Raw genomic sequence first — 13309 nt, forward strand, 5'->3', positions numbered from 1 at the left:
ATTTTGATAGTCGACTAGTCACCAATTAATTTTGCGATTAGTCGACTAATCAGATCATCCTCCATTGGACGTAAAACGCACAGTTTATTGCACCAGCGTGCATCTGCTCTTATATAACTATCATTAGCTTACAGCTTTAAGTGTTTAATGTGCTAACTACAAATAAAGACAAAATGGTAGTTTATTAAATTTTAATGAAATTTGCAGATTGTTTCGGTGAAGTTTAATAAACTCCTTGCTATCTAAAATATAACGGGACACTGGAGTATATTCTCGAGCATCTCACACTTCTGATGATCAGTTGTCTGCTTGACGTTTATTCAGCTGTATAAAAACTATAACTTTAATCTCAGCCACACCGATTTACTCAGGAACAAATAAAATACTAAAAAAGCCAAACAATAACATTTTTAAGTTATCTAAATGACTTATATATCATGTTTAACCTGAGTAGCGAAAGACGGCGGTGGGTTTGAAAACGATTTGTCGGGAGTCCGGTGTTCTCACAGGCTCTAGTGAGCCTTGCCCCCGGCTAGCTATCGAGCTGGTGGATAACAGACGTCTCCGAAAAGTCGGAGCGCTTTTGAAAATATGTGGTGTCTTGATAAACTGAGCAGATATTTGAGGTTTACACAGCTACATTCTCGCCTGAAAATATGTTAAACGTTTATTTTGTGACCCATAAAGAATAATAAGAGTAATATTAAAACTAAGTAGCTGCCGCCATTGTTGGAAACTGAGCTGGGCCGCGCTATGAATTCTGGGACAGAGCTGCTTCTTCTTCTTCGGGGTTTAACGGCAGCTGGCATCCTCGTACATGCAGTGCTGCCATCTTCTGTTTCAGTCCGTTATTACACTCTTAAATCCTACTACTTATTCCTGCGTCTTTTGTGATCTTACAAAGCTTCAAACGACGCGTCGACTATTAAATCAGTCGTCGACGATTTTGATAGTCGACGTAATCGTGACTAGTCGACTAATCGTGGCAGCCCTAGTTAGAATAGACAGTGCATTGCAGTTTTTAGTGTATGGGGCTGCATAGTCACAGCAGCCATCTTGACCCTGTCCACCGCAAAAACCGGCAATAAACGGCAAGGGAGCATCAGAACTGGACCACAAAGCAATGGAAGAGGTTGGCCTGGAGTAATGAATTACTTGGATGGCTGGGGACGAGTGCAACTCTCACATTGGGAGCACATGGCACCCAGATGTACTATGTGAAGATGGCAAGCTGATGGAGGCAGTGTGATGTTTGAGCAATAATTAGCTATGGAAACCTTGGGTCCTGCCATCCATGTGGATGTTATGTTAACATGTACCACCTACCTAAGCACTGTCGCAGAACAACAGCAACACCCTTTCATGAAAACAATATTAGCTGATGGCTGTGGCCTCTTTCAGCAGGATAATGTGCCCTGCCACAAACGAAAAATGGTTCAGGAATCTCAATTTCAAAAATGATTCGGTTCTCAATTCAATCGCCACATCCATCCATCTATCTATCTATCTATCTCACCAAATACATGAAGCCCACTATCTACAGTAATGAACTGGCCTTACTCTGTGCTGAGCTCTGTTCTTTTCAGTCTTCCTGTATAACAGCTTTTAGAGGGAAAATGAACCAAAGTACTGTAACCTGGATTGCACATGTAATAACATGTCAAAGGTGTCAAACTCATTTCCTGCACTCAGCTTGCTACCAAAGGAGACCAAAATCACCTCCCTGAGAAAATAAATCATAATCCGAGACCGTGTCGTCCATGTTGTTTTTAATTTACACCACTGAGTTAAATCTTCTCTTTGACTGATGACTGAGAACCTTCACAGACAAATCTTCTCTTTGCTAAACTAATTCGAAGAACTCAATCAACTCAACAGAGAATCGCAGATATTCTGCTCGTTTTAGAAAGTCCATAAGAAGCTCTACATCTCGTTTTATGTATTTCTAAGTGAATTCAATTCCTAATGCAAGTGTTTTGCCTTTAAAAGACTTTCTATTTCTATCCAAGTGCCAAATAAACTGATAGCTGCTTTCCTGTGCAGCGCTCCAACGAGACACTCCCTTTGTGCAGAATGTATCCTGCAGAACTGCCAGTTCAGAGGAAGAAAAAAAATCAATGTCCTCTCAAAGTGCCACATTATATAAACCCCAGCAATCAGAAACATGATCAGATTCAATATTTGCACTGTTATGTGGCCATGTTCACTGACATATCATGATATGGTGCATTTGCAGTGTTGTTGTTAATCTTTGGACATTTCTTCTTCTTTTTTTTGCACTGTTGCATTACAGTATATGTGAAGCTTTTAGATTTGTTTCCCTTTTGTTTGAAAGTTTTAAACGTAGTAAGTGATTAAGAAATAAGATTTCTAAATCACTTAATACATAATAATTAGGGCTGGGCCATATCATACCGTTCACAGTAATACCGGTACAATGTCGGGCAACGATAAGAAAATGAAAAATCGCGATAGAATATGGGTAAAATGCGCATGCACTGGGCCTTTGTTTTCATACGCACATGGCGGAAAAAGCATGGCGGCGACGGAGAATGAGAAGGGCGAAAGTAGATTGTTGAATGAAACAGATGAACTAGAATTGGTTTGTAAAAATGCTGCAACTTCAGTGGTGTGGAACTAGTTTAGCTTTCGTCCGTCACATACACAACAAAGCACTATTTTTGGTAGCGCATGCTAGCGGGCCGTCGTTATTGCCATGGTTTTTGGAAAATACGGCACACTTAAAATCACCTTTGATTTTTCTGACAATCGACAGTGCTCCTTATAATCCCGTGTGCCTTGTGTTTGAATTCTGGTTGGGTTTACTGACCTCGAAACAATTTTATGTCATACATGGCGCTCGAAAATCTGTCAAATGTTTTAGTACGACTTTGCTAAGCTATGAAGCCGCACCACTTGATGGATTGTCGGAGCATTACGGCTGTCGTAGGCAGGAGCCTGGCAGAGTGATACGTACTGTGCTTCAACATAATATTACCGTATTGTGTGTGTATAACCTCTTTTTAAGTTTTGTGGATATTATACATGGTTATGGTCAGACTATGTCGGCCAATTTCCACTGGAAATGCCTTTTGATTAAACTGTCAACAAGGAGTTTGCATTTGCACTGTTAAATTTTTATATAACTTTAATGCACATAAAAAACAGCTGCTTGTTTAAGTGAAAATACATTGATGGGGTTTTTTTTGCACTAATAAAGTTGTGGAGTTGTAAAGTGTTTTGTCTAGTGTCAATTATATCGTCAGTTATATCGTTATCGCAAATTTTCAAATGTATATCGTGATAAATATTTTTATATTTTTATATCATATCGCCCTGCTCTAATAATAATAATAATAATAATAATAATAATAATGATGTGCTCTGTATATGTAGAAAGACACTAAATATCATGAAAGTCCATCCTCCCATTCTTTCCCAACAGACCAGAAAGTCTGCCTGTAAACCAACCAGTGAAGTTTGCAGTAGGCTGTGACGTCAAAACCACATAAGCATAACCCCCACTAGAAGAGATCTGCCTGAGTAGGCACAGACCCTCTGTTTTTTGACTGAGCAGCCACTGCTTTTTCCTCACCAGAGTCACTTTTTCAAGCTAAAATATCTCAATCAGGAGCAAAGAACACCAAATCTGTTGTTGTCTGTAAGAGTGAACACAAGAGTCTTCATGTACTCCCAGCATCTGGGGAACTAAATACAAGTGGATTACTTTTATTTTTATGGCAATGTGGTCTGCACCACAGTGGCAAAATCCTTATCTCACAGCCAAGAGATATTTCGAAATTGTAATGCTGAGGCACAGATAGAAATGCTGGAAACCTGGAAACCAAAAATTGTGTTTTTATCGTAGAGTTTTTTATTTGTTTCTCTCTGACTCTCTGTGCTTACACATAACTTATTTAAACACAGACAAATTCCTAATGAAGCCTTCCTTGTTTTTCCTTCCTGTGGCCAGACAACGGAATTAGTGAAAAGCAAAACATGACTAATGTACTGCATGTGTGTACTACATGTTAACCAACAGTCACTTACAAGCCATTTCCAAAGACGTTTTTTGGCAAAGTTACCCTGCACATGTTGTGAAACAACAAAATGTCTCAAACAGCTGCCATATCAGGTGAATGTGCTGCTTCTACCATTGGCTTATCCACTGTGTGACTGGCAGACCTGTGTGTGGCGGGTCTGCTGGATTTAAAGCTACAGACACTGAAACGTCTCTTAGATCTTGACACTGTTTAGATTTAATAATATTCTGTATGACAACCAGAGCTGAAACTTGAAATACATGATCAAGGGACATTAACTTGTTAAAAAGGGTCTGAAAACTAAAGCTGTTTTCACACGTGCGCTGAAGTCTTGAACTTCACTAGACATCACCCAGAAAAGCAGCATGTGAGAACAAATAATGTCAGAATCAATCTGTGTAAGGTCCAAGTGATGTCAGATTGAGCCCAAGTGTGAACAGAGCGAGTAATTGCCCAGAGATTTCACAAAGGTGAGTGTGCATTCTGATGACATTTCTATCATGTCACCTGCACGCTCTATCCTGGTGTCCCCCCTCCCCAAGCCCCTGCCTAAACCAAAGAGTATCTCCAGTAGTGTCAAACACACATGCTACGTGTGAAAGAGCAACACTGGACAGTGCGTCCCTGATCATTCAGACAGTTACATGTGACATTTATGTGTGAAAACAGCTAAAAGCTGGGGCAGAAACCGTCTTTTATAATAATAACCTTTTCGCATCTTATGACTCAATAGGACTGCAAAGAAACAAAAAACTCTGCACCTCCTCTTTCTTTACAGGTTAAAGCCTGATACAGCAGCTTTTGCCCAAACATAGATCTTTTCAGACCAACCTGGGTGAGTAACACAAAGTGGAATGAAGAACAACATTCAGGGAAATAAGATGTGTGGGTGCAACGGGGTGAACAGATGACTTTCACCTAGGAGAGTGAGGTTCAATTTGAGTGAAGCTAAAAGTCAGCAGTGACTTGTTTTTGGCGCGTATGTGTGCGTGCTCATCTGGAGGGGGGCTTAGACGAGAGATATATTTAAATTCTGACGTGTGTTTTCTTTTTTTGTTTTTGCCCCTTCAAATTTCAACTTACTGAAAGGATCTGAAAACTCTCTCCACCACTGGTTAAAACCTCCTACAAGCTGAGAAGATCATGAAAATTTGATGACTGTAATAAATTACTCTAGAAGCTTTAGACCACAGATAAGACAGCACCACTCTCCTTAAGTACAGACCTACCAGGTGATTACTGTAAACACAGGAAAACTAATTTAGCAAGGGTGTATCCAGTCATATTACTTCTTTGTTCTCAAATAATAACTTTTGTTTGTTATGGGAATGTTGACACACAACTACCACTGTAGTGGCTTTCATGACATTGATGAAGCTGTAAATAAAGAGCTTGAAAAGTCACAGCATGTCCATTCTTCCTGGAGCAAGAAATACATTTTTACACTAGTCGCAATTAAAGCAAACGCGAAAACAATAGAAGAAAAAAATCTAAAGCGACGTCGCAGTAAGAAGCTTGCATATCCTTTGTTTTTTGGGGTTTTTTTGCACAAAGGCATTTAGGAAAAACTTGTCATTAGAAACATCCAGCTGCTCTATTTTCTGAGCGGTGATAATGTGCTCTCGTAAGACTTTTGACAAGAGGAAGCACACATGAGTTCATGCCGAGTTTATGTCATGTGAGAGTACAGCAGCTGAAAAGCAGCTTCTATCTATCTGCAAACAGAAACGAGGGCAACTTAGAATAACAGCGGCACATTGTAGGTGTTCATCTACCAAGGATCTTGCTTAAGGTGTGATATATGCTTCATTGGAGGCTCATAAATAATTGACTCATTACATAATGGTGAAGACAACCTTCCTTCACTTAGTCATTATTTACTGTATAAAGAAAATTCCTTTGAATATATATGACAAACCGCCAATTCCTGAGGAATCAATGTTGCACACATTCATAAGTTTATCAAACCATCTATTGTATGTATTCTCAATCCGTATTCGCAGCAGCCCAGGGTGTTTTCTGCCGTTCATCAGAGAGGCTGTTTTCTCTATTGAGATAAGAAATTAAATCTGCAGGAGCGGAGGATGCTGGGTTTGCTGCAGGGTGGTGAAGCAGCAGCTCTGATAATGGAGCCGACTCCCATTGCGCAGGCTATGAGGCAAACAGCCGTGGCGCCAGCCCAACCCTGCCTATGTGAGAGGATAGTTAACAGAGTCACTCAGCTGAGGATCTCTCTCTCGTTCTCTCTCTGCCGCTCTCTCCTTTCTGTATGTGAACATGTGGTTAAAGCTGTATGTGACAAAGCGAAGGAAAAGTATGAGACGCTGTGCTTTTGAATTGCTCTGTTTCTCAATTCGAGCTAGTGTGTGGGAGAAAAAAGGAAATGAAAGAGTAAAACTGCAAGCTTCGCCTTTGTGAAGGGAATATGCTCACATGATGAGTCAAACATATTGACCCTGAGCGATCGATCGAGTCAAAGGGTGACAATCTTCCTTTAGCATATCGTTATCAAAGCCTCTTCCTTTCTGTCCGACTGCCGCCATCACTTTCCTCTCACATTAACAGTCTGGATGTTTTGTAGAGTGTTATGCAAATGTAAAGAGGGTTTTAATTTCAATTTGGGAACTCACCAGAATACTGGGCTGTTTTGGATGCTCCTCACAGGGTTCAGTTCAAAGCAGCCTGCGGAGAGAAATAAACGGTCACACCTTAATGTGCAGGCACAAATAACATTGGGGGCCATATGGCAGCAGTTGTAATAGTGTCAGAATTGTAAAAAGGTTCAATTTATAGTTCAATCTTTGATTCCATCCCAGACTTAATACAAATGACTTGATATTTCTGTCTTGGTGGAACAAATAATTTTCTGCCTACAGAGCCTCTTACCCAGGTAGAATTTTCGAGAAGAAATATCGCTCTACTTGCCTCCTACTCTAAAGAAGATTTCCAGCTTTACATAGATAATTAATATTTTTCTCAAGTCTATATAATAATTAACCTTGGATTGTCATTACAGCTATTAAATAGGATGAATGGATTCAATGAATGCCGACTGCTGAATGCTGAACATGTCGTTTCTGGAGGTTTTGCAACCTTCTTTTGTGCCATGCACTAAGTAACACACTGCATTATCGCTGCAAATTTTATTATTAAGATGTCACCCATAGAAAAATCGAGAGGTTCAGTAAAGGTAATAACTTTAATAGAATGATAAAGAAATACCGTAAGGTATTTTAATCCAATACAGCCTCCACACTGACCAAGCGATTAAAGATTATATTGCAGGCACAGAAACAATCTGTCCCAGCTCATTAATTACACCCGCCTTTTCAGTTAAACAGTTATTTAATGAATTAAATTAATCATCTAACTAATCATTTCATTAATTAACAACATCTGCACTGATTCTTCTGCACTGTCTCAAAGCTGTGAACCAACCTTAAACCTCTTATTAGCAATACCAAAACCTTTTACTACCTTTATGCTAAAAGGTCAAAGCAGGATCAAGTTTTTACAGATAGATGGCTTTAGCTTCCTCTCTCCAAATTTTTAATAAAAGACATTTTATGAATTCATAAAGATATTAGCTCATTTGGAATTTGATGGCAACACAAGGCTGGAAACGTAATTGGTATTAAACAGAAAAGACTGAAAAATGAAAAATCATTTAGCAAAGAATTAGGTTAATTGGCAACAAGTCAGTAACACCACTGGGTTTAAAATAGCATCTTAGAGAGGAAGAGTTTCTCAGAAGATGCACAAGATACCCAAATTTGCAAAAAGACTGCATCTACAAATTATAGAATCATGTTTCTCAACGTAAAATTGCAAAGGCTGGGAATATCTCTCGTACCTCTGTATGGTACGTAACATCATCAAACAATTGCGATTATCTGGAGAAATCTCTGTGTGAAAGGGACAAGGCCAAAACTCAATGTCAGAGGCCTGTGATCTTCAGGCCCTCAAGAGCTCCTGCATTAAAATCACTGTATGGGCTCAGGAACACTTCCAGAAGTGCAAGCTGAAGCTCTTTCACACAAAGAAGAAGCTATATGTGAACATGAAACAGAAATGCCACCATTGTCTTTGGGCCACTGTTCATTTGAAATATGAGGCAATTGGAAAACTATGAACATGGGTAATCTGCATCCTCCAGATTACACAGAAAAGAGAAGAGGGACAATCTGTCTTGTCATCAGCATTTAGCTCAAAAGCCCAGGTTTCTGATGGTATGAGGATGCACTACTGCTTATAGAACTGGCAGCTTCACATCTGGAAAGACACCAATAACCTCCTAAGACCCGAACTCTTCCACGGCATGCATTTTTAATTTCTCTTTGATATTTGGGCTGATTGGGACCTGATGAATGTAGAAACAAAGAATAACCAGATTTTTTTTTTTTTACCTGATTTTTGTTTTTAAGAAAAATGAGAGCCACATATGAGGATATTCGTTTAAAATTTTGATAGAACACTAGCAGTATAATGTCCTTGTAAGTGGATATCAGTAGAGCAAAATTGAGTATTTTAGTCTAAATAACCCAAAATGTGATGTCCACATATGTGGACGCCAGGTCCTAGGAGGTTAATGCTAGAAGGTATATACAGGTTATAGGGCAACATATACAATGTCTTGCATATTTCAGCAAGTCAATGCTAAAGAACATAATGCAGCTATTGAAACAGCATGGCTTCACAACAGAAGACTCCCTGAACTGCTGACCTGGCCTGCCTGTACACATTTGGACCACCAGGAAGTGAAAATTACAGTAAAGAAGACCCAGGGCTGTTGAGCAGCTCGAATCCTTTATCAGACAAAAATGAGACAACATTCCTCTTCCAAAAGTCCAGCAGCTGCTCTCCTCAGTTCCCAGATGTTTACATACTGTTATTAGAAGAAGAGGGGATGCTACACAATCATAAACACAGCCCATTAAACACAAAGATGTGTTGCTGCTATTAAATTCAGAATGAGAAATTGCTCAATTTCTCAGCTTAAACATTTCATATGTTTTCTGTGGGTAATTGCCAAAAAAACTTATTTCATTCTGATTTTCTTTAGATTTTACAAGCGTCCCAACTTGAGTTCATAGTACTGCATGCCAAAAATATTCCACTAGATATTTTTGATCCATCAACTTGTATTCAAGTGAGTAAAATGTGTTGTTGTTGTTGTTGTTTTTTTTAATTGACAACAACTAACTCACATCACCCACCATAAAAACCAATGGTAATATCTGGCAGACAGATGATCTGTTATTAACACGTTTAAAGCACTGACTGGGTATAAACCCAGCATGTACCATCTAAGTTTGGTGTAAACACTTTCCCAAATACACAAAGAAAATGTCAAATCTCACTGAAGCCACTGCAGAAATGTAAATAGGTTAAAATTATTCAAGGCAGCTTTCTGTCTCTCCCCAGTTCACTAAATGTGCACATGGAGCTATCATTTTTAATTGAAGCTTTAGGAGATGAAGGAAAAGAGGAACAGTTTTTCAGGAGTAATGACAACATAGGAATAGCTCTGATTCTCCTCTGTCAAATTTAATTGCCAAAACAGCCATCTTGATTAAAATCTCAACAGCCCTTTTTATCAGTCCCAGCCATGGCAGAGAAAGCGTGTTTGTCCAAGCAATAAATATTTACCAACCCAAACTCTCCATTCTACCAAGTGTAAACAAGGTAAGTCTCTACAAAAGACCCTGACATTGAAAGCAACCTTTAGAGGTTGTTCAGTAGCAATCAAGATAGAGACATGCCCCCACTTCTTCTTCTGTGTCAAGTTTGCGGCTCACCTCCTGCCTACACGGGCTCTCTTAACGTGCACTGTGGGTGATATTCCAAACATTAGCTAAATCCAAAATCATCAAGTTTAATCTAATACAGCTTATTTTCTTTTACATTACATAATGTCAAAGAGCCAGCATTCCCTGACCTAAACAGCAATGTGAAAAGTACAATTTCATGGTTGCTGCTCTTCCCTGAGATGCCTATTCTATCTCTGTGTTCTTAAAGGACTAAAGATTTGACTAATACGTACTGTACACACTCGAGCTGCAAATATCACCAGTGCTTTTCAAGACGGTTTAAGCCGTCATAGCACATATTGTAAATGCACGCTACCTGCCCCTCCATCGACTCATCAAACTCCCACTCAGACACATCAAACACATCCAGTGCGTGCGCATCCGCGTCACTTGAGTGACATGCCGATTGGGTTTTGTGCGAGGATTTTCTACTCTGCATATGGCTGATTGCTGCTATTTCTCTAATTAAAAACACTGTAGAGGGATGTGTGACTTCCAGTGGCGAGGAGAAAGGTCGGATGCTCGAAAACAAAAGCAGTTTTTTCTTCAAAACATCTTTCAGAGATCAGATGTCATTAGACTCATATACCGCCTCTAGCCAGTTCTTCAGTTGTGCCAAAACAGATGGTGTGTGTAGCTTTTAAAGCTCGACTCCTGTGGCTAAAAATATATAGGGCTCAGAGCTTGTTAATTCCCTTCAATCAATATATTTGCCTTTATTTTCTCTGTCGTTACAAAGAAAAGTAACTCATATTGATTATTATTTAACAGACTGAAATTTTTAATGATTTAATTCACCCAAATCTACATATCTTAAGTATTTTCTGTCATACAGTGAGAAGTAACATTTCATATGCTCACATTCACAATGCAGAACCACAAAAGATTTTTGCTACAATGACTAATTTAGCCAAATACCAGCTAATTCTAGTACTATAACTGCCTAATCAATTACCAGCAACACTGTCTGCCATAAAAATAATATCATCACTCTAAATTCTATACATTTAAAGTCTTATATAATTGTTATACTGGTGATTTCTATTTGACTGATGATTCATTAGATACTGCAGCAGTGAGTGTGGAGGTTTGCTTCTCCCTGCTTTTGTTAACCCAGCGTAGCAACCCAGGCTTTTCATCTGCAGCCATCCTCAAGGACAAACAGCTTTTTGTTCACCGCTTTTTGATAACCTCAGCCGTTCAGTACACAGGGTGAGGCAGCCGCTTGGATAGAGGTAAGCTTGGATTTTAATCATGCCCCGCATACTGACAAAATGGAAGCTTTTAGATGACTACTCTAGTTTTATCCCCCCAAAATGATGTCACGTTACTGATGGCCATAGAAACTTTATCAGTCGAAGCACTCTGTAGAATTCCTAATGTGTTTTTCATTAGTAATAATCATGACTCAGCAGACTCTCAAACTGATGGCAGTAATAGCACCAGGACCACCTTTAGCAGCAATAACTTTAAGTAATCATTTTCTCTATGCCTTTATCAGTCTCTCACATCACTGTGCAGAAATTCTGGTCCACTCTTCTTTACAGCGTTGCTTGAGTTCAGTGGAGGATTGCAGAAAGGTCACTTATATACAGAGTTCACAGTCAACTCACGATATCCTCTGTGGCTACAAATCACACCCAAATCATCGCCCCTCCACCACCGTGCCTCCCAGTTAATGTGAGGCATCTCCATTTTGGTCTCATCTTTCTAAGGACGCTGTTTTGTGGTTTGTTCAAATGCAACTTTGTAAACCTAAGCCATGCTGCCATGTTTTTTTTGTTGTTTTGTTTTTTTTAGAGAAAAGAGGTTTTCTCCCCAAGCCAGACTTGTTCAGTCATCTCTTCAATTCTGCTGTTATTAGCTTTAACATTTAGCATGCTAACTGAGGTCTGTAGTGTCTAAGATGTAGCGCTTTGGGTTTTTTTTTCATTAGACCCACCATTAGATGGTCTGACCTACGGAATTGTGTTATTGTGTTACCACACATGCTCCTGACCAGCAAACTCCCAAAATTTCTGCTTGTGGTCACACAAAGTGGATTTGATAAGCAGTACATTGAAAGACCCTGGAATATTAAATCTCTATACCTCTGTCTAAAATATGTTTAAAAATAGCAAGCGAATAGAATACATACGTCTCTATTACTCTGCTTGACTTGCCAGAAGGTTAATGTAAATATTTTAAGGCCGTGGCCCAGGTTGCGATCACAAAAGCAAATCTAAAAACAAATAAAGAACCATATATACAATAGGGGTGGGGGGAAAAAATCGATACTGTGTAGTATCGTGATATTTTGTTTGCTAATAATGTATCGATACAGGGACAGCAGAAATCAATATTTTGTTACAAAAAAAGTTTTTGTGCTCTGACTTCAGAGCATGTTGATCCTTTTTCTGAGCAAGAATACTGGCATTCCTTCACTGTCCAAATGTGTTTAACTTTTTTTTGGCAGCAATAAACATGACAGTTTACTTATTTTAATTTAAGACATGTTTTATTTTAATTAAGTTTAAAACTTTTTTATTTATTATATTTTATATTTTGTTTTAATTTACTTTCAAATTCTTCAGTTGCTGAATGGGCTGCATAGTTTTCATAAATTGCATAGTTCAGAATAGCTATAATTGTACCAGATGGTTGCATTCAGTTAAGTTGGACTAGTATGTAATACAAACCGTTCCGTTTGTCAACAATAAGTGCGAGACTTTGATATTAGATAAAATGAATATTGATAAAGTTTACCTTTATGTACAGAATCTGAATATTGCAGATATTTTAAAAAAATCGCAATAATATCGTATCGTGCGTTAAGTATTGTGATAATATCGTATCGTGGGATGTATGGTGATTCCCACCTCTAATATACAAATTGGGGTTATGAACCTAACCAGTCAGATGAATTGTAAATAGTAAGAGGCATATGGAGGCCTAGGGAGTCTGAGCAAGAAGCGACATAATGAGAAGAAATGAGAAGAAAAAGGATGCAAAGATGCAAATACCCACGCCATTACAATGCATGCTCAAGTGATGGTTTGACTGCAGTGTTTTTCCTCTCTTGAGGATGTTAAATATGCTGTGATTTTTATCAGACACCAAACAGCCGATTTAGCAGACAGCATATGGCTCTCTTAGCATGCCCACAGTTGGCATACTGTCCATTACCAGTACCTCTAGGGCAGCCAATGTGACCTCTAGAGAGCAGAGCGCTCCCAGACAAAGGCAACAACCTAAGGCAAAGGCCAGCTGAGGGCTGAACTGCAAAGAGCGGGGACACATGAATGCGCAAATGCAAAAATGTGCTTATGTTTTACGATAACATTTATCATGACTAGGATGTTGTGACTCCTTTGTTAGGAAGGAAATCTCTTTGTGGTGCAGACAGTGACCACTGAGACACTGAGCAATAATACATGATGCCGGAGAGAATCACATCAAATAAGATACGCTCTAATA

At 39.0% G+C, this 13309-nt stretch overlaps 1 protein-coding gene across 2 annotated transcripts in view; it reads right to left on the minus strand.

Annotated features, from left to right (window-relative positions):
• Nucleotides 1–13309, minus strand: part of lrfn1 (leucine rich repeat and fibronectin type III domain containing 1) — a 152243-nt gene that overhangs the window by 80466 nt on the left and 58468 nt on the right. For both annotated transcript variants that reach the window (XM_085380491.1, XM_085380490.1), the window contains one exon: nucleotides 6674–6725. The gene's annotated coding sequence lies outside the window, so the exon portion shown is untranslated. The remainder of the gene's footprint in view (nucleotides 1–6673; nucleotides 6726–13309) is intronic.

Source organism: Rhamphochromis longiceps, linkage group LG14, assembly GCF_057381845.1.
Source record: "Rhamphochromis longiceps isolate RC_006_pf linkage group LG14, R_longiceps_female_GT1.1, whole genome shotgun sequence".
Taxonomy (NCBI): domain Eukaryota; kingdom Metazoa; phylum Chordata; class Actinopteri; order Cichliformes; family Cichlidae; genus Rhamphochromis; species Rhamphochromis longiceps.